Here is a 26829-nt window from a genome sequence, read left to right on the forward strand (position 1 = left end):
TTCTTTACGTTTAGACACAATGTCTTTCACTATGTGAATGATAACTAGAGTACTACGGTTGAGTTGATTGTAAATATGAGGAGTTTCCTCCCTGGGGCAATACACTATAGCTTCTATGCGCTCCTGATACTCTTCAACCACTGCAATAAGCTGCGAAGCTGTTAAAAGCTTATAGTTGTTACTGCTATGACGGGACGATGAATTGTTCACCACATCATGCCATAAAAATAGCTTCCTTTTATCACGGAAGAAATGACTCAATTGGAACTGAGCAGTTTTTCGTTCTTTCACCGCGTTACGATTAAAACTCAGACCCGGTAATGCTTAAATTCTTTTTTTATAAACAACGCAAATTCTTTTTTTTATATCGTAACGCTTGAGGCAAAATTTTTATGGCGTGATGCAGTGAGCTAGCAGCTAATATGATAAACATATAATGTTTTTACAACATAACTGATGTGAGCTTTGCTCAAACTCCGAACCTTCATGTTAATTGCACAAATTTTCAATACGGAAATCTCAAATTAAGAACTCCGCGATTTTCAACACGGAAATCTTTCGAATTCCGCGATTTTTAGTACGGAAAAATCAAATTAAGAATTCCGTGATTTTCAACGCGGAAATCTTACGAATTCCGCGATTTTTAGTACGAAAATATCGAATTAACAACAATTCCGTGATTTTCAACACGGAAATCTTAAGAATTCCTCGATTTTCAGTAAGGAAACCTCAAATTAAGAATTCCGTGATTTTCAACACTGAAATCTTACGAATTCCGTAATTTTCAGTACGGAAATATCGAATTAAGAATTCGGTGATTTTCAACACGGAAATCTTAAGAATTCCGCGTTTTTCAGTACGGAAATCTTAAATTCTCAATACGGAGTTTTTTCCAAAAAATTTTAGGGGGGATACTGAATTTGCTCGTTTCTATAATATTAACTTAACGCTTCCCGGGGCGAGGTGGTAGAAATATGACTCGACAAAACGTCGTCTGGTGGGGGGTGTCATTCCGGGTCGTTAAATACACGGACCCGGAAGAAGTTAATGACCCGGTAAGTCGAATCATATATCTGGTATTTCAGAACAATGACCAGGTCTTTCTATTCACAAATCTGGTATTTCGGAACAATGACCCGGTCTGTCGAGTCATAATCCTAGCGTTTCGAATCATAAATCAACGTAATTCGATGCATGCGGCCCGTACTTCGAATCGTAAGTCTACATAATTCGAGTCATGCATCTCGTATTTCGAATCATAAATCCACATAATTCGAGTCATGCGTGTGTGTATGTGTGCGCGTCTATGTGTGTGTGTGTGTTTGTGTCTGTGAGTGCGTGTGTGTGGTTCCTTTGTGTAAGTGTGTGTAAGTGTGTGTGTGTGTGTGTGTGTGTGTGTGTGTGTCTACATGTGTGTGTTTGTGTGTTTGCGTGTGCGTTCGTGTGTGTGCGTGTGCATGCGTGTGCATACGTGTGTGTGTGTGTGTGTGTGTGTGTGTGCGTTTGTGGTGTGGGTGAGTTGTTTATGTGTGTGTATGTGTGTGTGGTGTGTCATGCGTGTCTGCGTGTCCAAGTGTGTTAATAATTCTGTTATTGTCTGGTCTATTGACTTACTGTCGCGCAGTTTCGCACTGTCTGGTTTGTCGAACCACTTTCGAACAATTTCTGATTGTTCGCGCTATTTCGCACAATTTCGCACAGTTTCGCACAATTTCCCGGAGTTTCGATTCATACTCCAATTATTGTCTGGACTGTCGAGTCATGGGTGTTTTGCGTCTGGATCGTCTGGTTCATACTTCCACGATCTCAACCCGGGTTCAAATTAAAGGTTCAGACTTGAATGATTCTTACAGTTTTTGTTGGAGTTTTTTGTTAGTATATTAGTAGTCTCAAACGAAATTTATGTTAAACAAACTTTTTCCGACCTTTCTACGTAAATTGGAACGCATTTTGTGGTTAAGAAAGTGACGTAATAACTTTCTCGCTGGATAGACTTGTTCATTTCTCGCTGGATTTCTCGCTTTGTTTTCTCGCTGCTCTGTTATTTATATTGCTCATTTAGTTTACTCAGTAACAATAGCGATGGAAAAAGACTACAGCATTGCGGAATTTTTCAAGTTCGGTGACCTGAGTAGCAAAATTAAACTTCACGAATACAACAATTAATGACAACTAACTATAGTTCTTGTTACAGGTTTTGTCCGCGGGCGCGTTCAGCCTCAATTCCATTAATACATCGGGTTCTTCCTCTGTAGTATAATTGGTCCACCCCATGCCCAACACACCAATTTTGTAATCCACAAAACTTCTATTCTCACAGATCTCAATTTCCTCGTCATATGGAATTTTCTGTTCCAATTTCAGCAGCGCAATGTCGTTTTCTTGCTAAATACGACAATCCACATGATTGCCTTGACAATTAAGAACAGTGTTGATCGTTTTCCACACATGCGTTATTCATTTCAACCCAAATAATTTTTTTCCAAGTTAATTGAGGGTGGATGAGTGTTATCCATGGAGTGTAGTTTTAAAAATGAGAGTGTAGGAGTGGAAAAATAATTATAGGGGTGGTATAATATTAATTATTATAAGGATGTAAAGAACACTTAAAAGTGTAATTTTTAAAGAGTGTAAATGTTTATATTTACACTCTTCCAATCTTATTTTTTAAGACTATACACTCTTTGAAATACAATGCCCCCACCTAAATAAAGCGGAAAATTAGGGGCGGTTTTTTCACAATCTTTACACTCTTTTCCCCGTTATTTTTGGGGAAAATCCTTGGCCCGGGAATCACTTCTCCTCTACTTTGCCCCAATTTCAATTGACACAGATAAATATAAAATTAGGGATATTTAGGGATAGCAATGTCTTTGCCTGTGCCAATGACATTACACCGCAACACGACACCTAAAATGACTTTGGCTGTTTTTTTCACTAAAGCATTTCGCTTTTCAATTGCGCATATCAGGCTATATCCTTTGTAGATTGAATTCCGTCTAAACTGGTTTTTAGAAACTATGTTACGTTCTAAAAGTTTATCCGATTTGAAAATGCGGTTATAAAATCCACTAACTGTTTTCTACGGCGTGTTTGACTAATTCAGCAATGTGTGTGACTTAATTCCATATTTTGTGCAAAAAAAATTGTTTGAGAATTTTCTGCAATGTTGGAAATTAAGTTCCACGATGTATAAAATTAAATTCCACAACATTTTTTTTAAAAAAAACCGACGATTTTTAGGAATTATTTTAACGCTTAATTGAAGGTCATTGTTTTGGAATTATAGAATCGCTAACACTGGTAATTAAAATTCTAGTCAAAATCTGAGAACCGCCCTAAAAATTCATAACTGCAAGCAGTGGAATTTTTAGCCATTTACATTATTTTTTAACTAAGTTTCATGGATTACTTCTATGCTTTGAAGCTTTGTATTACTTGTGTAAGCACTTGTGTAAGCGGTTCACACCCCTACAGAGACTATTAAAAATAATCGAAACAAGTAAGACTTCTCAGCGGAAAGTTTTCCAATGTTTTCATTGGAATTGTTACAAAAAAACCCGCGCAAATTTGTTTGAACAATCGCTTAACAACGATATATGCTTCCAATGCGTCAAACGATGCTTTGTGCATATTATTGGTTTTGGTGACACATATTCCGTGAACTTTAAAGATTAATAAAATTTATAAGTTAACATTTTACGCATAAAATATAGCGCATAAAATTTTAACAGCCATCTTTAGCGGGAAAATACAAAATTTCCCCTCATGCCAACAGAACATGAGAAAATGGATATTTCATCACTGAGGGAGGGCAAATCTTAAAACAAAAACTCAAAACCATCAGACATCTCGTGCTTTATATTGTGAGTTGTGAATAGAATTGCCTTTTTTAAGATAATTTTTTTTCACCCCCCTTTAGCGCATGAGAGCTAAAAATTGCTCTTTTTTTCAACCATTCGCCGCATATATCGCAAATCTCCATTTTTAGCAACCTATAGCGTTGATGACTCGACCCGGGTAAGGGGGGGGGGGGCAAGTCCAGGAAGCAATCGTTTAGCTTAAAGTAGTGACAGAAAAGTAATTCTATCAAATTTTTGTACTTTTTGTCCCAAAAATCAAGAAGTTTCAGGCAAACAGACTCCTAATGTTGGGCATTGCGGGGAGAGCTAGCGATAGTAATCAAGCATTCCATACCAAGGTTGAGGTCTCCGTTCAAAAATCTTTATGAAATATCCAGCCAAACATTTTTGCCTATGAAAAAACTCAGGCAGACCAATAATAACTCCAGACTACTGCCTCGTACAAAACTCCGACGTGTTCTTGTGCTTATGAAATATGATAGATTAGAAATGAAAAATTCGGAAACACAAAAATTTTCGTCTGTTTATTATGTAAAAGTTTTTCGTTTTTCTTTACTATTAGCCTTAGGTGGGTCAGAGTGAAAAAACCAGCGTGAGCTAGGCTGAGGTTGGTATAGACGAATATACGATTAGCGATATATAGCGTAAAGTTTTGCAAATTCGTCAATTGTTTCTCAAAATTAGTATGCTTATTCAAAAACATAATTAATGTGATACCCTGAGTCAAGGAGCTGTTGAGTGTCACCGATAATCTTTTCGTAGTTTTTTCTTATCCATAAAAATTGCATTCAGCACGAATTTTTGGTTCTGCTCCTTTGGTTTAAGTTTTGGTGAAGAAAATCGAAAAAAAAATCTTTTTTTTTTATTAATTGTCGCTCCATTTCCTTTCTTCCTTGCTTTTGCCCTTATGAGGACCTTCTCCCATGAGCTACAAATCAAATGTGCCTTCTTTTTTTGTGTTTTTGTGATGTATTTTGATCCCTCTCTTATCTGGGATTCCTTTTAAAGAGTTAAAATGAGTTTCCTATAAAAAAAAGAGCATCGGTTTTTTCTTGGACTGAAAAAAAAATCTCACAATGTTCTTGTGTTCTTGGAAAGTAAACGGAGCTCATGAAAAAAAAATCGATGGTTCAGGCAAGTAAATGAAGTATCAGATGCACCCTAAAATTTGTTTTGTGTACCTCCGGTTGTGTGGTGGAGGCTTTTGTTGCAAAAAAAATGTTTATAAAATTTCATGCTGCAGATTTTGGCTCTTGTAAGACGAAGGTTTTTGCTCGTTTGTTGGGCAGAACCTGGTTTTTGTATGTTGCAGAATTGATGCGTCTAGAGGGCTGTTTTTGTCTCGTCTCTGGGGCAGACTATGGCTCGACCGTACGTTTTGGTGGGTTTATGTTGATCGTTATAAAAAATTAATCAAAAACGCTCAAAAACGCCTCCTCTCGTCAGACTATTGCGCGTTTGAAAGCCGACCCCTGATCAAGCTATTGTGCGCTCGAAATCACCTTGGATCAAACGAATGTGCGCTCAAAGAAGCGTCTTATTAGAACCAAGTGAGTTCAGAATATTCTGATCAGAGTATAATTTTGAATCTGAACATGTACAAATTGTTCAGTATCGCTGTAATATATTCATGCCATAAAAATTAATGTTTTCAATCATAAATTCAACTAAAGAAAAGTCATTTCTAAAAATATTACTAACGAAAAGAAAAACCAAGTTCGGAAAAAAAAATTTTGTGTATGCCTTTAATTCATGTTTTTAACTGAATAGATGAAGTCAGTTGCTATCAGCTGTACCCCTTGGTTCCGATCAACCTCATCAGACTCTTAATGGGTTCCTGTTCAGAATGCTGCTTTTTGTCTCTTAGAGGAGACAATATCTGTAGTAAATAGAAAAAGTAAATAGAATTAAAAAAAAAGAAAAATCGCTCAACTTGGCAGACAAAAATGAAACAATTGGTGTATGTTTTCTGCAGTTAGGAAGAAAACACAACTGGAAAAGCTGGACAAAATTGCACCCCCTACAATGAAAGGGAAACTCGGGTTTAAATTGATCAAAGATTTTAAAACAGGGAAGTCCAAAAAGTCTAGTTTCATTTTTTAACTGTTTTCCCAGTTTTCAGAGATGTTGCGTTACATATTGCAATTCTGTAATTCAGGTTAGAACTTGATTCACAATTATTTATGTTCACCCGGACTTGAGTCTCAGAGATTTTCAGCTCTGAACTAGCACATTTCAAGAATAGAAATTTAATTCCGTTCTGATACATTATATCTTCAAAATCAATTAAGTTTCTTTATGTTCAGTATTTCTTCATTATGATTGAAATAAGGCCATAGAGTTCGCCCAGGCTAAACGTATCTTTTTAGTTTGAAAATTGCCCCTACCCGAAAATTTGCAGCTTATAACTGGTAATTATTATAGTAGTATGCACACTAATTATATTTAAGTTTGCTTGTAGCAATTACCACAACGCCCATCTAGCGCAGTGATTACGACTTGCTACGCAAATTGAATGTCACAAGTACCCACGCGGAAGATCGAAACGCAATATAATGCAAGCCTTGTTGGCGAGAGCTAAGTTGAACATATTATTTTTCTTGAAGTAAATTTTACTCAAAAATCAGACCTGCCAGTGTAATTTTTGACATGAACAGAGTAGAAGCCATTCTAAAAAACAGAATGTCTCCAGTCTGATTCAGCGCTGATTTGCTCTGCCACCAACCTCTGGTCAAATTAAAACCCATAAAACCTATGATCTGCTGTCACTGAGTTGAATTTGATGGGTGTTTTCATTAACTCATCACTAGTGATCAGATTTAACACTAGTTGAAAAATTTGGAGGATTTTTTTTCTCTCAAAAGCAGTCAAAGAGCAGGAATTTCTCCTTCTCGGTGGAAATACTTGACAACATCAGATTCTTAACATAAGATTCAGTTAACGCATAAAAAGGTTTCAATATATGTTTTTTTCACAAAAAAATGAAAAATTGGGAATTGAAAGTTCACTGTTTGCATAAAAACAAATTTTGAAATACTGAAAAGAAATCTAATTTCTCTAAACCTTCTAAGGAATGAAATCAATACTTAAGAGAAAACTATGCGAAGTTCTAATTGTTCATTTGCAAAGTAGCATTAGTTCATTTTTTTGTTAGCCATTAAATTGTTCATATAATTTTGTTTTCCTTCATCTGCTGCAAAAGCGAGAATGTCGTGCCAAACATCTACCTTTTTATTTCCCAAAACCTCAATGTTTCATTTATTGTCAGGTTTTATCCCATTCCTTTTCATCGCATATATGGTCATATTTAGGTCCCGTCAAAGCTGTTTATGATGAAAAGTTTTCCCGTATGCAATCTGGTTTTTTGTGAATTTTGCTGGCCTAAACTCAATCAAAATCAGACTTTAGCTCTCTTCGGTATTAGAACCATTGAACTGATTATGCAGCCTATAACGATTAGACATAAGAATCATATATTGAGTTCAGGGACACATCACAGGTTTTGAAATTTCTAGTAAACAATAGTTTTTACTCGAAGAGATTGAAACCGTGTCCTCTCGATTGTTATTGAGCATTGATGCTCATAACAGTGAGGTCATGAGTTCAATCCCCTCTTTGGTTGAAAGGTTCGCTTACATTCAGTCACAAAACGTTTAATATAACGGTGTTATGCCTACTTCTTCAGCAATGTTTTGGTGATAATAACCCCAAAAACTTTCAAAATAGGATTGCGATATCTTGTCACTGGTAAAGTTTTTGGTAGCTATAAGGCTGGAAAAATTTGAGAGGTACCGATAGCGGAACTAAAACAGAGTGTACTTACGGTTCTTCTGTTTAGTTTCTCATGAATGATAATTTTATCAACAGCATAGTCTGTCGTACCCGGGTAGTCTTTTGTAAAGATTCCATCTACTACTGATACGTTGTCACACGTCGTCACTGAAACAACTTTTAACTCAAAAACAATAACAAAAGATACCCAGGATAAGGTCCTCGACACAAAACCGTTATGGGCCAGACAGACTTGGGTCGCGGACAAGGTGTTCAAGGGGGTTTTAGACTGACCCAACGTTAGGTAAGGGCAGACCAACCAGATCTTGGCAAACCTGTGCCAGACCAACAGTCCCATCCAGTACAGTTCCAGGCCAAACCTTGGGCCAGACCAAATAGACCAGGAACCTGGAGCAGAAATCTAGGGACAGACCAGACTGCCACAACCTTGGTCAGACCAAACAGAACCAGATCTTGGGCGAGACAAAAGAGCCTCGCACGATTCTCCCGGGCCAGACTGAGTAAGCTTTGGTTACCCTGTGCCAGACCAAACAAACTTTCTGGAGCCAGACCGAAAATAATCAAAGCAGAACCTGAAGAAGTGCGAAATAAACTTTTGTATTCACCTTAGGAGAATTAGCTTCTCAATATACGATCCCGAAAAATAGCTTAAAAAATTTTGTCTGTTTATAACATAAAACCGTCAAAGGCAAGAACAATGCAGCAATAATTTATTTATTTTCCTTATTTGTTTAATCGCCTAATTTTGCGTTGCTAGTTGGGAAGATCCAGTAATGCATACAAAAATGGTCATCTCAGGCAGTTTTTTCACAGTTAATAATTTCATTTCAAATCAGAAAGCGAAATTTTGTTTTGATAGAGCTATGAAAGTCTATTCAATTTTCAGTCATAATTCGTTTTTCACACTTGCCAGGGTTCCTTCAAAATTTCTCCTTCAATAGTACTCAAAATATAAAATATCCTGCTGAGTTTTGCCGGCTAACATGTGATGGACAGATTTGTTCAACTTCAATTTCGTTTATTGTATTTCACAACAAATGTCAACCTAATAATTTGAGAATGAAGAATATAGGAATGCGCTTGCCAGATAAAGAATTTTGCCATAAACTCCATAGTTTGTGAAACGCTATAAACCATTTATTGGTTTGATTACAGGTTTTCACAGTTTTTGTCCGGGCTTTGACAATACATCAATATCTTTTGTAAACTGGTGAGTGTTTACTCAAAAGATACCTGACTGAAGAAGATCACATTGCAGGTTTAAAAAATACCGAATTTTTGAGTACTTTACTGTCAAAAATAAGCAAGCTGAGCTTTGAAACAGTCTGAGCCAACGTTTGTTTTTCTATTGTTCTTCTATCTCACGAAGGAAACAAAAAGCAGCTTATATTAGTTTTTTTTAATGTTGTGGCCTTTCTGCTTTTTGTCGAAAGTGAAATATTGTCAAGGTTTGCAAGGTGCTTAAAAATCAAAAAATTAGGACCAAAAACATTTCGTTGTTTTGCTCGGCCAAGCGCGGAACTTTCAAATTCATACAAAGAGATGCTTGATAGAATTTCATTTTGTAAGATTGCCTATTGCGTGCTCAAGAACGTTCTCGGGAGCAAGTACTTTTGCTGAGCCTCGCGCTCTTCTGGTCTTCTCCCGGGTTCCTGTGCTTCTCCTCTGCAAGGGGACAACATCACTTCGGCTGTTGGCTAATGGACTAGGAAGATAAGAAGAGTTGCAGCTAGAAGATTGAATTGAAGTCTTCTGGAGAGGGTAGATGGAGAGAAGGCCAAGTTCGTTGTTGAGGCTCAAAAAAGTCCGAAACAACTGATTTTCAATTTTTCATAGTCCTCCTTTTATCCTACTTTTCCATATGCCTACAGATTAGCCAAAGAAAAACATTGACGTCAGAATTCTGCTTCTTTTGGTAATACGTACCAAATGGAGAATGAAATTGGAACTTAGCATCCTTTCCCTTTTTGTTCATGCATACAAATTTCAATCAGAATCACACACCTATAATTCGAGTATATTACTTTTTTTAATAAATTGCACATATGTGTTTCTAATAAATGAGGGGTATGAAATTGGTACTTCATTAAAAACGGTAAAATAATTTTTTTACGGTGTTATCAACCACCTGAGCCTCTGTTCCTTGCTTACTTTTGTGACTAAATTCAAACTACATTTCCTTTTCAATATTTGCTTATAAATTGATTTGGTTTTATCAACTTTGACCATTTGGTGGATCTTGGATCAACTACGAATGCAGACAATCAACAGATCAAGAAATCAGCAAGATCATTGGGTCAGTAGTAAAGTAAAAACAAAACTTAAAAGACAATTGTAGACTGTAAATAAAACTTTTTGTTCATATATGTTGGTGAATTAACTTATTCCCTTAGTCAAGCGAAAAGCGCTTGACTCAGGCACATTTCTTATTTTATCATTCGAGGCTATACAACAACTATTTTAGTCCTAAATTGCGTCTTTTTTGCAATCTTACATACCCCTCATCTATTCTTGCTATTCTCATAAAAAGCAGTAATCAAGCAGATATAAATCAGTCAACCTTAAAAACTTAGATCTTCGGGTAGAAGTCTAGCTTCCCTGCAGGCAGTTCAACGACAGGTTCTTCCTTCTCCTTACCTTTGCTGAATGTGACTCTTTCTACTGCTGGTGACTCTTGTTGAAGTTTATTTGCAAGAGACAGCCGAAGTATTTCCAGCAGCTTCCAGTGACCACAAGCAACTCCCAAACCGACTGCCAACAGAATAGCCAGGAATATAAAACTGTTGAGGGAATTATCCCGTGTTGCATAAATTTTCCGCTGTAGTCCTGACGTTGAATTTTTTAATGCTTTATGAATGGTTCTGCCAAATGAAGTAGTTTTTTTGCATCATTTTTTTCGTCCGGTAGAGGATTTATTGTCAATTTGACGGCTTTGAAAATCTCCGATTTGATATGATCTTTTACGGGGCTGGTGCCAATGTGAACTGTTTTTCCACGTGATCAAACACTTCCTGTAGAATACCAGGTAGTTGATTGTTTTTTATCTTTCCAGTGTCAAAACTGCACACCTCGGTCTCCGGATGTAGAAAAGGACCACCACTAGGGAGTTCTAGATAACCATTGCAGGATGGTTGCACCAAACAAACTAGTTATTTGGACTGCTCATGAGTCCGTTGTTACGTTAAGGTGATAATTGTTGTGCTTCGACTGAAGAAGAAACATAGACTGCTTCAGGAATTGAGCTGATGGGCTGGCCGGCAAGAGGATTTTTTTCCTTGGACACAATTTCATCGCAACAGTCTTTTGGTCAGAAAACAGGCTGCTAAGACACGAGCTCTTCGCTGATCGTGTTAGAGCAAACGGATTTTTGCGGAAGCGAACACGGTAATAGCCATGGAGTTTGACTAAATCAGATCTGTGCAATTCCCCAAGGAATAAGGAATTCCTGCCGCGGGGAGACGACGAAGTACTCTTTCTGAAAATTGTAAAGAGTCGCCGTCTTTCCGCTGTTCAGTGGTTGTGGAATTGCCACATTCCAATAGACTTGATATTTTGCGTAGGTGTGGTGAAATAGAGTTTCGAGTCTAATACGGAATCATTTGGATGTTATGTCGGCGTTTTTTTTACTAGTTAGAATTTTTAATACGCAGTTATCTCGCTCTTGCCGATTGCAGGGAACCATGCCTTTTGTTCCATCTTTGACACAATATCCCTAATTTGTGGTGCCGGTAGCAAGCTGCTGGTAATTGTCTTTTGGTTAGAGAAACTAGGGCAACGCTTAGCACATATCCCTGGTTGGTCACAATGGCACGTGCAAAGAGAACTTGACCTTGAAATTCAGTTATAATTCTAAGCAGATTCTCGATCTGCAAGTTGACTTTCAGCCCATCTCGATACGCTTGGGTTTCCTTGTATCTCCAACCACTCATGCGTTCCCATTCATTCCCCATCTCATTCATTTGGTTGACAAGAAAGTGTGACTTTATATCTTATGTCAACACTGCACATCTCGGGCTCCGGACGAAGGATAAGACCACCACAAGAGAGTTCTGGATGACCATTGCAGGGTGGTTGCACCAAACAAACTCTACAGCCAGGTATTTGGCCTGCTCGGGTGTCCATTGTTACGTTAAGAAGATGATAATTGTTGTGTTCTGACTGAAGAAGAAACATAGACTGCTTCAGTTATTGGGATGATGGGTTTGCCGGCAACGGAATTTTTTTCCGTGGACACAATTTCATCGTGTCAGTCTTTTGGTCAAAAAACAGGCTGCTAAGACAAGAGCTCTTCGCTGATCGTGTTAGACACAAACGGATTTTTGCAGAACCGAAAACGTTCAGTGCCATGGCAATTGACTAATTCAGATCTGTCCAATTCCCCAAAGAATTCCTGCCGCGGGGAGACGACGAATTACTCTTTCTGAAATTTGAAAAACAACTGCCGTCTTTTCGCTGTTCAGTGGGTGTGGAATCGCCATAGTCCGATAGACTTGGTATTTTGCGTAGGTGGGATGAAATCGAGTTTCGAGTTTATTATGGGTTCCTTTGGATGTTATTTCGCCGTTTTTTAGTTCGAATTCGTAATATGCAGTTGTCTCGCTCTTTCGCCTTGCAGGGGAACCATCCCGTTTGTTCCATCTTTGACACAATATCCCTAACTTGTGGTGGCGGTAGCACGCTGGTTGATAATAGAACTTTGGTTAGAGAATCTAGGGCATCGCTTATCACATAACCCAGGTTGGTCACAATGGCACGTGCAAAGAAAACTTGCCCTTGTATTTCGGATTTAAGTCCTAGCAGATTCTCCATCTGCAAGTTGACTTTCAGCCCATCTCGAGACGCTTGGGTTATCTTGCATCTCCAAATACTCATGCGTTCCCATTCTTTCCCATTCTCATTCATTTGGGTGACAAGCAAGTGTGACTTTATATCTTATGTCAAAATTGCACATCTCGGGATCCGGACGAAGGATAAGACCACCACTAGGTAGTTCTAGATGACCATTGCAGGGTGGTTACACCAAACAAACTCTACAGCCAGGTATTTGGCCTGCTCGCGTGTCCATTGTTACGTTAAGAAGATGATAATTGATGTGTTCCGACTGAAGAAGAAACATAATAGACTGCTTCAGATATTGGGATGATGGGTTTGCCGGCAACGGGATTATTTTCCGTGGTCACAATTTCATCGCGTCAGTCTTTTGGTCAAAAAACAGGCTGCTTAGACAAGAGCTCTACGCTGATCGTGTTAGACACAAACGGATTTCTGCAGAACCGAAAACGGTCAGTGCCATGGCAATTTACTAATTCAGCTCTGTCCAATTCCCCAAAGAATTCCTGCCGCGGGGAGACGACGAAGTACTCTTTCTGAAAATCGTAAACAACTGCCGTCTTTTCGCTGTTCAGTGGTTGTGGAATCGCCACAGTCCGATAGACTTGGTTTTTTGCGAAGGTGGGATGAAATGGAGTTTCGAGTTTATTATGGATTCCTTTGGATGTTATTTTGCCGTTTTTTAGTTCAAATTCGTAATATGCAGTTGTCTCGCTCGTTCGCCTTGCAGGGGAACCATCCCGTTTGTTCTATCTTTGACACAATATCCCTAACTTGTGGTGGCGGTAGCAAGATGATTGATAATAGAGCTTTGATTAGAGAATCTAGGGCATCACTTATCACATATCCCAGGTTGGTCACAATGGCGCGTGCAAAAAAAACTTGCCCTTGTATTTCGGATATAAGTGTTAGCAGATTCTCCATCTGCAAGTTGACTTTCAGCCCATCTCGACACGCTTGGGTTATCTTGCATCTCGAAATACTCATGCGTTCCCATTCTTTCCCATTCTCATTCATTTGGGTGACAAAAAAGTGTGACTTTATATCTTATGTCAAAACTGCTCATCTCTGGCTCCGGACGAAGGATACGACCACCACTAGGTAATACTAGATGACCATTGCAGGGTGGTTGCACCAAACAAACTCTACAGCCAGGTATTTGGCCTGCTCGTGTGTCCATTGTTACGTTAAGAAGATGATAATTGATCTGTTCCGACTGAAGAAGAAACATAGACTGCTTCAGATATTGGGATGATGGGTTTGCCGGCAACAGGATTATTTTCCGTGGACACAATTTCATCGCGTCAGTCTTTTGGTCAAAAAACAGGCTGCTAAGACAAGAGCTCTACGCTGATCGTGTTAGACACAAACGGATTTTTGCAGAATTGAAAAGGTCAGTGCCATGGCAATTTACTATTTCAGTTCTGTCCAATTCCCCAAAGAATTCTTGCCGCGGGGAGACGACGAAGTACTCTTTCTGAAAATCGTAAACAACTGCCGTCTTTTCGCTGTTCAGTGGTTGTGGAATTGCCACAGTCCAATAGACTTGATATTTTTCGTAGGTGTGGTGAAATAGAGTTTCGAGTCTAATACGGAGTCCTTTGGATGTTATTTCGGCGTTTTTTTTTTCCTAGTTAGAATTTTTAATACGCAGTTATCTCGCTCTTGCCGATTGCAGGGAACCATCCCTTTTGTTCTATCTTTGACACAATATCCCTAATTTGTGGTGCCGGTAGCAAGCTGCTGGTAATAGTCTTTTGGTTAGAGAAACTAGGGCAACGCTTAGCACATATCCCAGGTTGGTCACAATGGCACGTGCAAAGAGAACTTGCCCTTGGAATTCAGTTATAATTCTAAGCAGATTCTCGATCTGCAAGTTGACTGTCAGCCCATCTCGACACGCTTGGGTTATCTTGCATCTCCAACCAATCATGCGTTTCCATTCTTTCCACATCTCTTTGATTTGGGTGACAAGCAAGTCTAAGTTTATATCGGTGTTGTTCCTGTCGGTCTTGACACGAATGCGCATAGCGAGCTCCTCAGCACTCAGAATTTCGACTGCACCTCCCTTTTGAGTTTTTAGCCAGTCCACGTTCCACTTTTTTCTCTGGTTTTCTTCATGCAGTTTCTCTATGTGCCTTGCCTCCTTTGAATTGCATAAACCGAATATATAGAAGAGTTTACAGCCTACTGCCTCCAGCTTGAGACCCAGGATGAGTGCCGCTCCTGCCGCCAATAGCACGTTCACTTTTCTCTTTTGCCTTGTCTCCTCAGGCACCACATTCGAATGGTTGCTAAGCAATGACATCCTGTCCTTGAACAGCTGATGATCTTGCTGGAATTGTTGATATTCGTTTTCTGGTTCAACAACGGCACCAGCAGTCAAGTTTCGGTAACTCTCCGTAACAACCATGGAAGGGCAAATGTGTCCTTTTCAATTTCCGTCCCATTGTTGGGTCACATCCAGCGCGATGTTGTGTCTCGCGAGTTGTATTTGATTAACGACAATGCGTGGGAGATCTGGAGAGGTTACAAACACTCTCAATGTCTTGAAAAAAGAGGCCATAAACACCGTTGTATCTGGGATGATCACCACTCCTGCTTCTAGCCAATCGTTTTGAATGAAGTCACAAGGTTTGAAGAGAATCAGCAAGTAAATGAGAAAATTTCGCAGTATTTTTAGCACTCACAAAGTTTAACAAGCAAGATATGAGGTAAAGCAAAAACAAAGTAACCCAGAAAGATGATTTTGAAAAAGAAAGGTCCACAATTTATACTATGCAAGTTGAAAACTAGCCAATAGGATTGGTACCTTTGTGATTGGTTGGTTACTTTGACGTAGCTCAATGTATGATACTACTTCATGCCTTTAGAATGTTTTCCTCTATAGATTGAATACACTATATAAAATCTGTATCATATTCGCATTCGTAATTTTTTTCATAGATATTATAATCGTAAGAATTTATCATGCTTCACTTAAAAGTTTTAGAGTCCCATTCTGTCTAGTGGTCTCTGGGATATCGACGTTGTTCATCATAGTCAATCTTGTTCTGTTCGTCTGCAACGATCGTCGGTTGCTCTTCAATTGCATCGATTGCTTCTTCCTGCTAGGGCTCAATTTCGAGAGCCGCTGGTTCTTCAACGTCATTGATTTCTGGAATCGGAGCCATAGTTCGGTTTGGTTGAGCAAAAATATCTTGTATGTCCCCACCAATGTTATTGTCGTCTCACATGTCATATACAGGCTCCCTAACTCTCCTGTGGATCCTCCGATTACGATGCAGCAATGCGTCATCTTCATCGTCGCTACTTGGCTTATTGTCCGCATCATAACGTCGATTCGGTTGTCTTTCTGCAATTCGCGTGGATCGACGCTGCGGCTGATCATCATTCTCTGATCGTGCTTTGAAGGTTTTTAGTCTGTTATAGTGCACAATCTGATTTCTCTTTCTGATCTTCTTGGAACAAATTTCTTAATTGATTTCATTAATTTTCCGTACAACGGTATATGGGCCAGTCCATGGTACGCAGAACTTCATTGACTTTGCCAATTGAGGTGAAAAGAGCCACATCTTTTCGTCTTCCTGTTACGGTTTTACGTACGTTTTCTTGAAAAACTTGCCCCTCTGTCTTTGTTGTACTGCGCCTAGGGTCTCACGAGCACACATATGGGCTTCCCGAAACTTATCGTCCAAAAGTTGGGTGTCCTCGTGTACTGTAAGTTCTGTGGCTGATGGTTTGGAGAACAGTAATTCAATCGGGTAGACGGTTTCGACTCCAAGCACTAGCGAGAAAGGAGTTTCTCCTGTCGACTTGTGGACAGTTGTTTGAGGATCGACTCCCATTCTCTCGGATTTTCTGAGCAGTATTTGCTGACCACATCTGCCAGAACTCTATTGTGGCGCTCTTCTTGCCCATTTCCTTGTGTGTGATACGAAGATGTCCTGATTCTTTCTATGTTCAGAAGGGTACACACTTCAGTCATGAGCTCGCTGCAGAAATTGGGTCCTTGGTCTCTGTGCAACGTCTCGGTGGCTCCAAACCACTGTTATTGTTGGGAGAGGGACAGTGATTACGTATTTCGTAAAATAATTAGTTATGACCAAGATGTATTTGTTTCCCGTATCTCGATTACGCGTAACTAATCCTAAGATATTGGCAGCCACTTTCGCGAATCTTAATCCCACAGTGACTGGTTGCAACTCGGCTGTCAAATTTCTTCCAGCTGTCGATCGCGCAGCACATGGTTTGCAACAATAGATCCATTTATCAACGTCTCTTCTCATCATGGGCCACCACAACCGTTTTTGAGTTCTATCGGGTGTCTTGTGTAATGCAAAGTGCCCTCCTGTAACTTTGGAGTCAGGCAATTGTTCTAGTACGCTGCATTTTACAACATGTGGTACAACAATTAGTTCTTGATAGCCGTCTTTGCCAGGGGTATACCACTTTCATATGAGTATACCATTTTTCATCATGAATTGCTCCCAATAATTCCACAACCCGAGGACTTCAGGTCACAGCTTCTGAGCCTGTTCCCTTGTTATTGGGTTTACTCCAAAAGTATTACAGCTGTACTGTCTGTCACTTAGTGGTATCGTAGCTGTTTGCAAAATCGTGGCAATAACCGGGTCCTCTCTTTGTGTAGCCCTGACTTCATCACTGCTAGCTTTTAGATCCACTGAGGCCACGTTTTCTTCTTTATTGACAAAAGAAAAACCTCTGAATCTCGCAAATCAGCTATTGCCGTCTCCAAGTTCATCGTTTCTGGACAAGATCCAGTTGCTGCATCTTAATCGCCCTACTGCCACTCAGGATCTCTTGTTGTTTGCCGAGATAGAGCGTCTGCATTGCCAAATTTCTCACAAGGCTGGTAAACAACTTGGTAGTCAAACTTTTGCAACACTTCGATCATTCTGTATGTCATTCCGTCTGCATTCTGACGAAAGAGCCATTGTAAACTTGCGTGATCTGTGCGAAGTATGAAGGGAATAGGAGCGGAACAGCTTTACTGCTTGAACAACTGCCAATGCCTCCCTCTTCGTTGTACTGTAGTTTACTTCTGTTCGTGTCAGCACGCGACTGGCGAAAGCTAATGGATTCTCCGTAATGCTGTCGAAATTCAATAGAACAGCCGCAATGCTGTTGTTACTAACGTCAGGGTCCAAAACAAACGGTCGGTCATAATTTGGATGGCTCTGAGTTGGAGCTCCAATGAGTTTTTTCTTGAGGTCTTCAAAGGAGCCCTGACAATTTTTGTTCCAATAGGATCGCTGGTGCTTTTTAGTAACTTAATGTAGGGGCTTCGCTATGCCCGCAAAGTCTTTAACGAATCGCCTGTAGTAGCTTGAGAGGCCAACGATTGATCGTACCTCCGTTGCTTTAGTGGGTTCACGCCACTTCGATCGGGCGTGCAGTTTCCCCTCATCTGGCCATATTCAATCCGCTCTAATGTGATATCCAAGATAGGACGCTGCTCTTTAAATCAGCTTGCGTTTCGAGGTCTTCAGTTTCATTCCGGCTGAGGCTAGCCTCTCCAGGACAATTTTGAGGTGTTTGAGGTGCTCTTCAAGGTTCTGACTGTATATGAGGACATCATAAAGAAAGATGGTCACAAAATTTTACAGCTCATCTTTTAACAATTGATTCATGAGGCGCTGGAAAGTTGCAGTCGCATTGCACAGTCCGAAGGGTAGCCGCTTGTACTCTTTGTCGCCCGCGTCTGGCGTTGAGATGGCTGTTTTTGGTCTCGCACTCTCAGTTAGTGGTACTTGCCAGTAGCCCGCTGCTAGGTCCAAGGAGATATGAAATTGCGCCCCTTCCAGGCAATCCAATATCTGATCAATTATTGGCAATGGAAATGCGTCCTTTTTGGTGAGGAAAGTGAAGCGCCATCTTTTTCCCACTAAGACCACTGGAGCACTCCAATCACTTTTTGACGGTTTGATAATGTCCAAATCGAGCATCGGTTGCACTTGTTTCTTAATCTCTGCCAGCTTAGCCGGGGTGATCTTGTAAACCGGTAGCTTGATTGGCGCGATGTTGCTGGTGGCAATGTTGTGCTCAACTAGGTTGGTCAGGCCCAATTCTTTGTCATCCTTTGCAAAAATGGCTCCAAAATTGTAGAAACTCTGCTCCACTACGTTTTTTTTGTTTGTTGTTGGCGCCTTCTGCGTTCTCAAGGAGTGCCTCCGTGATTTCGTGTATGTCAGCATTGAACTGAGCATCTTCGCTGATTGTGGAGAGCACTGCAGGGGTTCCATCTATTGAATCTTCATTCAATAACTCTGCAGGTGATTGGTCAGGGATGATCAAAAATCTAACCTCAGAAACCCCAAATATTCTGATGATGAAATCGTGTACGATCTTTATGTTCAATCCAGTGAGTTTGACGTCCTTCTCATCAATCCTGAGCTCTCTTGTGTGGCATTGTTCGGCTTTGGTTAGAAGATTCGCAAGCACGCGCCAAAGATCTATGTACAGTGACTTCTCTCCCTGTTGAAACCAGGGGTTAATGTAATAATATGTCTTGGGTCCCTTGTCCCAATTAAATACTGCCTCTGATGGTTTTCCGAATAATTTGAAACGGAGCTCGAATGCGTTGTCAGTTTCTACTAAATTGTTCTCCGATTCGGGCGAATTGGGCATCAGTTTCACCATTGGCATCTTGCGGCGTTGTTCAGAAACATAACCACGGTTTTTGCACGCTAACCGATTTGGGTGCGACTCACCAAATCGTAAAGTTGTTCGATGAGCCAGTTAGTGTATTCTAGCTCCTCTGGGTTTTTTGGCCATTCAATTTTTCCTAACTTTGGCAATTAGAACACCCGCTTCGATGTTAACACTTGTGCCTGCATGGTTTTCCATGACTATTTTGCCATGGCCCCCTCCAACGCACGAGTGATTTGCAGGAACTGCCACTAATGAACTTTTGGGCCAACTCATTTTCAAGACCAGAAAATTTTCTTCAGACATGTGTACCCCGCTCTAGGAGATCTCAATCTCTACAGATAGTCTCCCGTAGGGGGCTAGTTCTATTGCGTTTAGGCACCAGGCTGTCAAGAATCCTCCTTCGAAGCCTCTCATCTCACTTGGCCCGTGGTCGATAGTGTTGGCAATCTTTTTGGCCTTGAATACACAATCGAATGCCACAGCACTCGATTGAGTAGTACCGGTAAACAATCGACCCGTGTGGAAGTCGATCGAATACTGATTGGGCTTGCGGAAAGCTGTGCTATGGATGATCTCTTCTGGCAGCATTGGGGCTACCAGAAAGTCTGCATCACACACAAATTTGCCGCCCATGCAAACTGGCCCGGTCTTTTTACCCAGGAGTGGGACCTGTTTGCCCTCTACATGGTACACTGTCCGGTCATGCTTCTGTAGTGGCACGGGGTACTGTTCTGTTATCTCCTTGGACATGAGGTTTAACCCACTGTCGGTGTCCACTACAGCTCTTCTTTCAGCTCCACCAATATCGGCCTTCACTAGTATCGATGGGCGGCAATTTTCCCCCACTGACGTTGCATTCGAGGATCCGAGTCGTTTCAGGACAAAAAAGGTTGACACCTTGCTGGCCGGAGAAGTCCTGGAAGGATTATGTTTTGGCCCCGGCCAACCTTCGTTTAAATTTTCCTTCTTCTTTGGACAGTTTCTTGAATAGTACCCTTTCTCATGGCACGCCTAGCACTCAATGTCTTGCTTCGCCCCTTCGCTCCTTTCTGGTCGCTGAGTTTTCATTGGCTGGAAACCGTTCTTCTTTTTGACCTGCATCATTTCCTCTTGCATCTCAAGGAACTGCACAAGCGATGATTGAATCGAATAGAGAGCAGAACTCTTTCCCAAGTCTGTGCCCTCAACGTCCACTTATCTTACACCAACGCCACGGCGGCGGTACCTCTGAGCTTCAACCTTGGTCACTGCTTCCAGATTTAGTGCTCTCTGGTATGCTTCATTCAGCGTTGCGTGTTCCTCCCGCAGTAGGTGCACCCTCACTTCCGGTCCACCAATCCTTCTATGAAGGTCTCCTTCACAGCCAAGTCTCTTGCATCTGCCGCTAGAGCTGCATTGGCCGATTCACTTACTTTCCGCCCTCGTCGGGAGAAATCAACAATCTTCTCAGACTCCCTTTGTTGCAGACTCTTGAATTCTGCCCTGACCGTCCTCAAGTTTGGGTAGTCTCCGATCCTGTTCCTCAACTCATTGAGTTGAATCTGGATTGTTGGTCCTGGGTGTCCTGCTTCCTGTTGCAGGAACTGCGCCGGGAGTATGTAGTACTCGTCAATTGCTTGACCAGTCAAGCATGTTGGAAGAATTCCTCTTGACTGAGTGTCATTCCACCCGTTCGATTGACAGACAGCATGGAAGTGTCTAGCCTAACGGTCGAAAGAGTTGAAGATCTTTGAAGGGAACTCGCTGGGTGCTTGGGCTTGAGGGCCTCCTGCCTCTGGAGCCATTGCAGCGCCGCCACCTCTTTCCGCTCCAGCTCCTGGTTGTGCCATTTGAAGCTGGAAATCGTCTCCTTCTTCCTCACAGTAGCCTCTCTGGGACCACCACTATAAGATTGCCCATTGCGTGCTCAAACAGGTTCTCGGGAGCAAGTACTTTTGCTGAGCCTCGCGCTCGTCTGGTCTTCTCCAGGATTCCTGTGCTTCTCCTATGCAGGGGGGCAACCTCACTTCTGCTGTTGGCTACCGGACTAGGAAGAAGAGAAGAGTTGTAGCTAGAAAATTGAATTGAAGTCTTCTGGAGAGGGTAGCTGGAGAGAGGGCCAAGTTCGTTGTTGAAGCACCAAAAAGTCCGAAACAACTGCTTTTCAATTTTTCATAGTCCTCCTTTTATCCTACTTTTCCATATGCCTACAGATTAGCCAATGAAAAGCATTGACGTCAGAATTCTGCTTTTTTTTGGTAATATGTACCGCATGGAGCATGAAATTGGAACTTGGAATCCTTTCCTATTTTGTTCATGCATACAAATTTCAATCAGAATCACATACCTATAATTCGAGTATATTAATTTTTTATTAAATTGCACTTTTGTGTTTCTACTAAATGAGGGAAATGAAATTGGTACTTCATTAAAAACGGTAAAATATTATTTTTACGGTGTTATCAACCACCTGAGCCTCTTTCGGGAATAAATTTTGAGAAAAAGCTCGTCAGAGAAATAAAGATTTACTGGCTCGTTCTCAAGTGAAGTTTTCCGTTTTAAGTGAAAAGGAAAATGGCGGACACTTCTGCTGTGTCATGATAGCTCTAACTTGAAAACAATTGATGTCAAAGAGTACGATCAGTTTCGTCAAACGCTTTATACCGCTTTTCGATATTTGACAACTTTAAGGCTTCTGACCATTGTCGAATGTTTACCCCGAAAGATTGGGGATGTAAGAAGTAAGATTAGGGGGGGGGGGGTGGGGTTCTTGGGGGAATTTTTAGAAAATTCCCCTCCAAACTGTTACACCTTTTTGGGATAAAGTGATGCAAAGAGGGGCTATTCTTACATTGTTTGGGCCCCCCATACTCGAAGACTGACAGTCTTGAACCCGTAACCACTACCACCTCTCCGGTTCTTCATAACCAATAAACCATCAATTTTTGCCAATTCTTGACAATCCATCTATATGAATCTAGTCACCATTACAACATTACCCCCATCTTACACCGTTTTACCACCCTAAATATAACACCCCCCCCCCCCTCACCAACTTATATCTTTTTGGATGGTAACTTTGAAGAGTAAAATCTTACATTTCCTACAATTACTCCCGGTTACCCTCATTACCTTCCTTAACTTACATCGTTTTACCCACTAAAAATATCCCCAAATCTTTGAGGGTAATATTTGGTGGTGTAAAATCTAAAATCTGCCCCCTTTACCCATAATCTTACATCGTCTTATCCCCAATAGACATTAACCCCATGCTCTTACTTTCGTTTGGGGACAATCAGAGGGTAATTTTGACACAGGGATAACTAAGTAAATGAATACACAATTTTGAACAAACCGTGTGCAAAAAAGATTGCAATAATATCTTAAAATTATAACAATTCATTTCATTTACTCTAAAATTTGACAGAAGGATAAATCCAGGTCGTTGAATGCTTGAACTTCTTTTCAGGTTCTCAGACATACTTCTTTTTTGAATAATTCTCAAAACCGTCATGGTTGATTAGAGTTAACAAGAGTATTTCGAGAGGGGTAATCAAGAGAACAAAAATTAACTTAAACTTGTGAACAGTTCGAAAAATTTTCTTGTCATGAGAACTCCTTCTTATGAGGGGATAGCGTTCGCTGTCAAGATAAAAGCCTAATTTAGCGGCAAAATTGTAATATTTTGTAACATCATGAGAGTTTTATTGCAGAAGATTTTTGTGTCCGTATTTTCTTCAAATCTTAATATTTATTCGATAGAAATTTTTGCCAGTTTTGTTGATGCAAATATACGGCTTGCGGCTTTCAGCGATGAGTTTTTGTTTCAGTGGCTATTTTTTAAAAATGATTTACTGCACATCTTTTTTGAAAATTGTTCTGCGGTCGAGATGTTTGTTCCGAGCAATCTTGGGGGGGGGGGGGGGGGGGAGGAAATACATACTCAAATGGGTTTTCGTGTTCAGTCATTTTTGACCGACCGATAGAATCATCGTAGAGAGCTGTGAGTGGTATCATTAAAAAGCCCATCCAGCTTAGAATTTGGAATTAAAAAGATTTTAGTGAATTTGACTTTGTAGAGCCAGTTATGGTGGTTTAAATTTTTGTGAAAATTAGACCGATTTGCGTTATTTTTATTCACACTTTCGTAATTTTTTCCTAAAATGCCATCAATTTTGCTGATTTTTTTTTAAATTGTTTAAAATAGTGCTGTTGTTTTTATTCTTAGAGAAAAAAAAGCATTGTGGACTATTTTGAATTTTTTTGACTAAAATTTTTGCTAAATGTTTCAAAATCAACCTTTTTTCTTCAAAAATAACACAAAATAAGTTTCCTAAGTCCACTTTATTTAAGTTTGCCGAAAGTACACATCCGAAAACCACTGCCAAAAATTCTGTAAAGTTCAAAAGCGTCTACTTCTGCTTTAATTTCCATTGAGAGTGCTCTTTAATTAAATTTTGCCGTTTTTTGCTAACTTTTCTCGATGATTTTCAAAAACACATCATTTATTTTTTTAAGTTTTAACCAACAAACTATCTATTTCAATCCAATCAATTTCTTTAAAGGATAAGCAGGAATAGCATGGCTGGCTTTGGTCCAATCTTGAACTGTTACTCACCAAAAACAATTCAGATTGTAATCAGACGTTCTTTTAAAGAAAATCGATTTTTAAATTTGATTAAAGAACAGGCCAATTCAAATCAGAGCTTCCTAATGATAGGTCACATTGGCCTCCTAAGCTTTTCCAAAATTATTTATCGAATTTTTATTTTATCTCGAAAGCTTATGGTAGTTTTGACTACTAAAAAAATTTGAGTCTTAATTAAAAAATGGCTAATTGAACTGGATTGGGTCAACTTGTAGCATAGTGGCAGCAAAAAAAATGCCTCCTTCTTTTAAATGAATCAAAAATCATTTTTTTATTGGGGTTTTACGTGTTAAATAATATTTTTCTGGCTTTTATGCTACTACATTTCACATTTTTTTTTATTTTTAGCCATTTTCCACTTTTTTTCGATTTGGGTCACAATATCATATTATTGACAGTTCACATGCCACCTTATCGACGTTCAATACAAAGCAAAATTGAATATTTTGCAATCTTCAATGTTATGGATTAAGGTTTTAACGGCTTCGACGCCACTTTCTCGAAGATTTTACTTGTGTTTTCTACTTTTGTTTTTAACTGTCGTTTTTACTTTGCTTTTTTAGTCGTATGTAACATTATGAATAATGACCGGTCTCATCACTATTTATGGAGAAAAAATTGATCTGATATTCTGTTTATAATAGATAGCTGATGGCTTTCATGACCTTGAAACCATTGATTTCAAAAATAAAAACATACTTTTGTATTTCGCATTTTTGTTCTTTTTATCTTTCATTTCTTACATAGTCTCGTTAATTACAGGTACATTTGAAACTATTGGCGTCAACAGATGGTGCAAGTGTGCAAAAGCCAATTTTTATAAGAATTCGTGACGGCTCTACTTACATTGACATGGGTTTTTCGTAAAAAAAAAACAAAAAAATTGGTTTTCGTCTTTATTTGACGTACTTTTTGAAGACATAAGTTTTTTCTCTGAATTTTTACAGCTCATAAAGGCCTCATTTGCACAATAAACGAACAAAAAAGTCTTTTGGTTTGTTTCATTTTGTAGCTAATGGCTTTCATGACTTTGAAAACCACTTTTCATTCGAAAAATACAAAAGGATTTCTTAATGGTCTAGTTTGGTCTGCTTGTTACCTAGTCTCCTAAAAAACAAGTCAAACACCATAATATCTCCTTTCAAAGAAGACGCAATCATACATTTTTTGAGGGGGAAAATTTGGCTTTACGTCTTCGACAGCGTTTTCTCGCAAGTTTTAATTGATTTTTTCTTTGTTGTCTCTAGTTGTTGTTGCTTATGTCGCCCCATAAAAAATTGATAATAACAATTCTTAAAGCTCCCCATAGAGGCATAGGCAATCATAAACCTGGATTTTTTCCGTTGATATCTAAAGGTTTTCATTACTGTGAAGCTAATTGTTTTTAAAAAATATAAGCGAATTTTTGAACTATGCTGTTTTTGTTAATTTTTGTTTAATTGTTACCGAGTCTTTTTCATGGAGTGGTCCCTTATGTTTTCTAGTGAGTTGCAAGTTAATTTCATTTTTTTCAATTTTATGTGACGCTATTTTGATTTTGTTATTAAATGTTCTTTTAAAAGCGTACAAAAACTTTGTTGTTGATGTTTGATTTCGTTGTTCTTCTTGACTCACTTCTTTAATAATGTCAGATCTCATCACCTTAATGCAGCATTCTTAGGTTCCTTGAATTATTTGCCGTGGAGGCAGTCTTTTTGAAAAATACTTGAATTTTTTTGGGGTTTTCTGTCTGTTCCTCATTCGGTAGACAGTTATGCCAAAAATGTGGACGAGCGGTGTCGAAACATTATGTGCGGACGCACATTACCGAATCTACTTCTACCTAAATTTATGACTTCAGAAACAATGACTATGACTATTTCAAAAAATCTTGAACTACGAAGAGGGCCAACTGAACAAATTCTATATAGCAGAACTGTTTGAAGCGGAAGTTTTGAAAGGTTTTTGTTAAATTAAGTCGATTTAACGCAATTTTGGTCCTTTTAAGTTTCAATTTTTAGCTAATATTATGAAAACGATAGGAATGGTATTTTTTGTTTCATACCTGGCTCTCTTCAATCCTAAAACTTTAGAATATTGTGGGTGTTGTGCCTTTTCTCTAAATTGTGCTAAAATTTTTTCATTTCTTGATTTCAATCAGTGATTAACTTCGAGTATGAATTTAGTTGGAACGAAATATTGAGTGACCAATTATGTAGTTCTAAAGCATAAAGTTACATTTAAATTGGAGCAAAAAATTTTTGCTTGAAAAAATTCTAGAAATGTCTTCGTTGGAATAGAATAAGATGCAGAAAAAGATTTATATGACTTTGAATTCGTGTTTTTATAGTTTTTTGCCTACAGAACTGATTTCTTCTCTCAAGTTGATTGAAAACCACCCACGAAAACTTCAGACAATAACTGAGAATTTCTCCGTAATTTTTTTCATTTGTTTCTTGTTCAAATTTTTTTAGTTCAAACTCTATGAATCGTTCCAATTGTCAATTGCAATTTAGTGTCTCATTGCTGTTGGGTCACAACTTCTATTAATAAAATTGAAATAACAACGGAATCATCGGGTTATAATTCTGATTTCACGATTTTTTAAACTCATTCTTTTTTGTTTTTGATTAAACAATCAATGTTTTCAATTCTATTTGATACCGTTAAACCTGAGATATTTGTCTTTCAACTTTCTGCAATTTTTTTTAACTTGCTGTTATCTGTTTTTTTATCAAATGCCTCAGTTTTTGGACATTTGGGCTGTTAGTTTAATTTGCGAACATTTTTCAGTGTTTTCTAACAATAATCATTATAACATCGTAGACAATTCCGACTTAGGTTTACGTTTTCTTTTCAATTTGACGCGAATAAATTTCAAACAGGGTTGATTGTTGACATACCTTCTTTTTAATTGTTTTTGTTGATTAATTCTCAATGTTTTCAACCAATCTGATTTCTGATTTTTGCACCGCTTAATCTCGAGGAGTTAATTCAAATTCACGACTATTTTATTTGGTTTTTCTTTTCCTCTAATGGTTTTCTGATTTTGATAATTCTTAC

General features: G+C 39.1%; 1 protein-coding gene across 1 annotated transcript in view; it reads right to left on the reverse strand.

Annotated features, from left to right (window-relative positions):
* Positions 1-26829, reverse strand: part of LOC142354091 (transmembrane protease serine 11B-like protein) — a 148777-nt gene that overhangs the window by 105662 nt on the left and 16286 nt on the right. The gene's annotated exons all lie outside the window — the stretch shown is intronic.

This window comes from Convolutriloba macropyga, chromosome 15, assembly GCF_964194025.1.
Source record: "Convolutriloba macropyga chromosome 15, txConMacr16.3, whole genome shotgun sequence".
In the NCBI taxonomy this organism is placed as follows: domain Eukaryota; kingdom Metazoa; phylum Xenacoelomorpha; order Acoela; family Convolutidae; genus Convolutriloba; species Convolutriloba macropyga.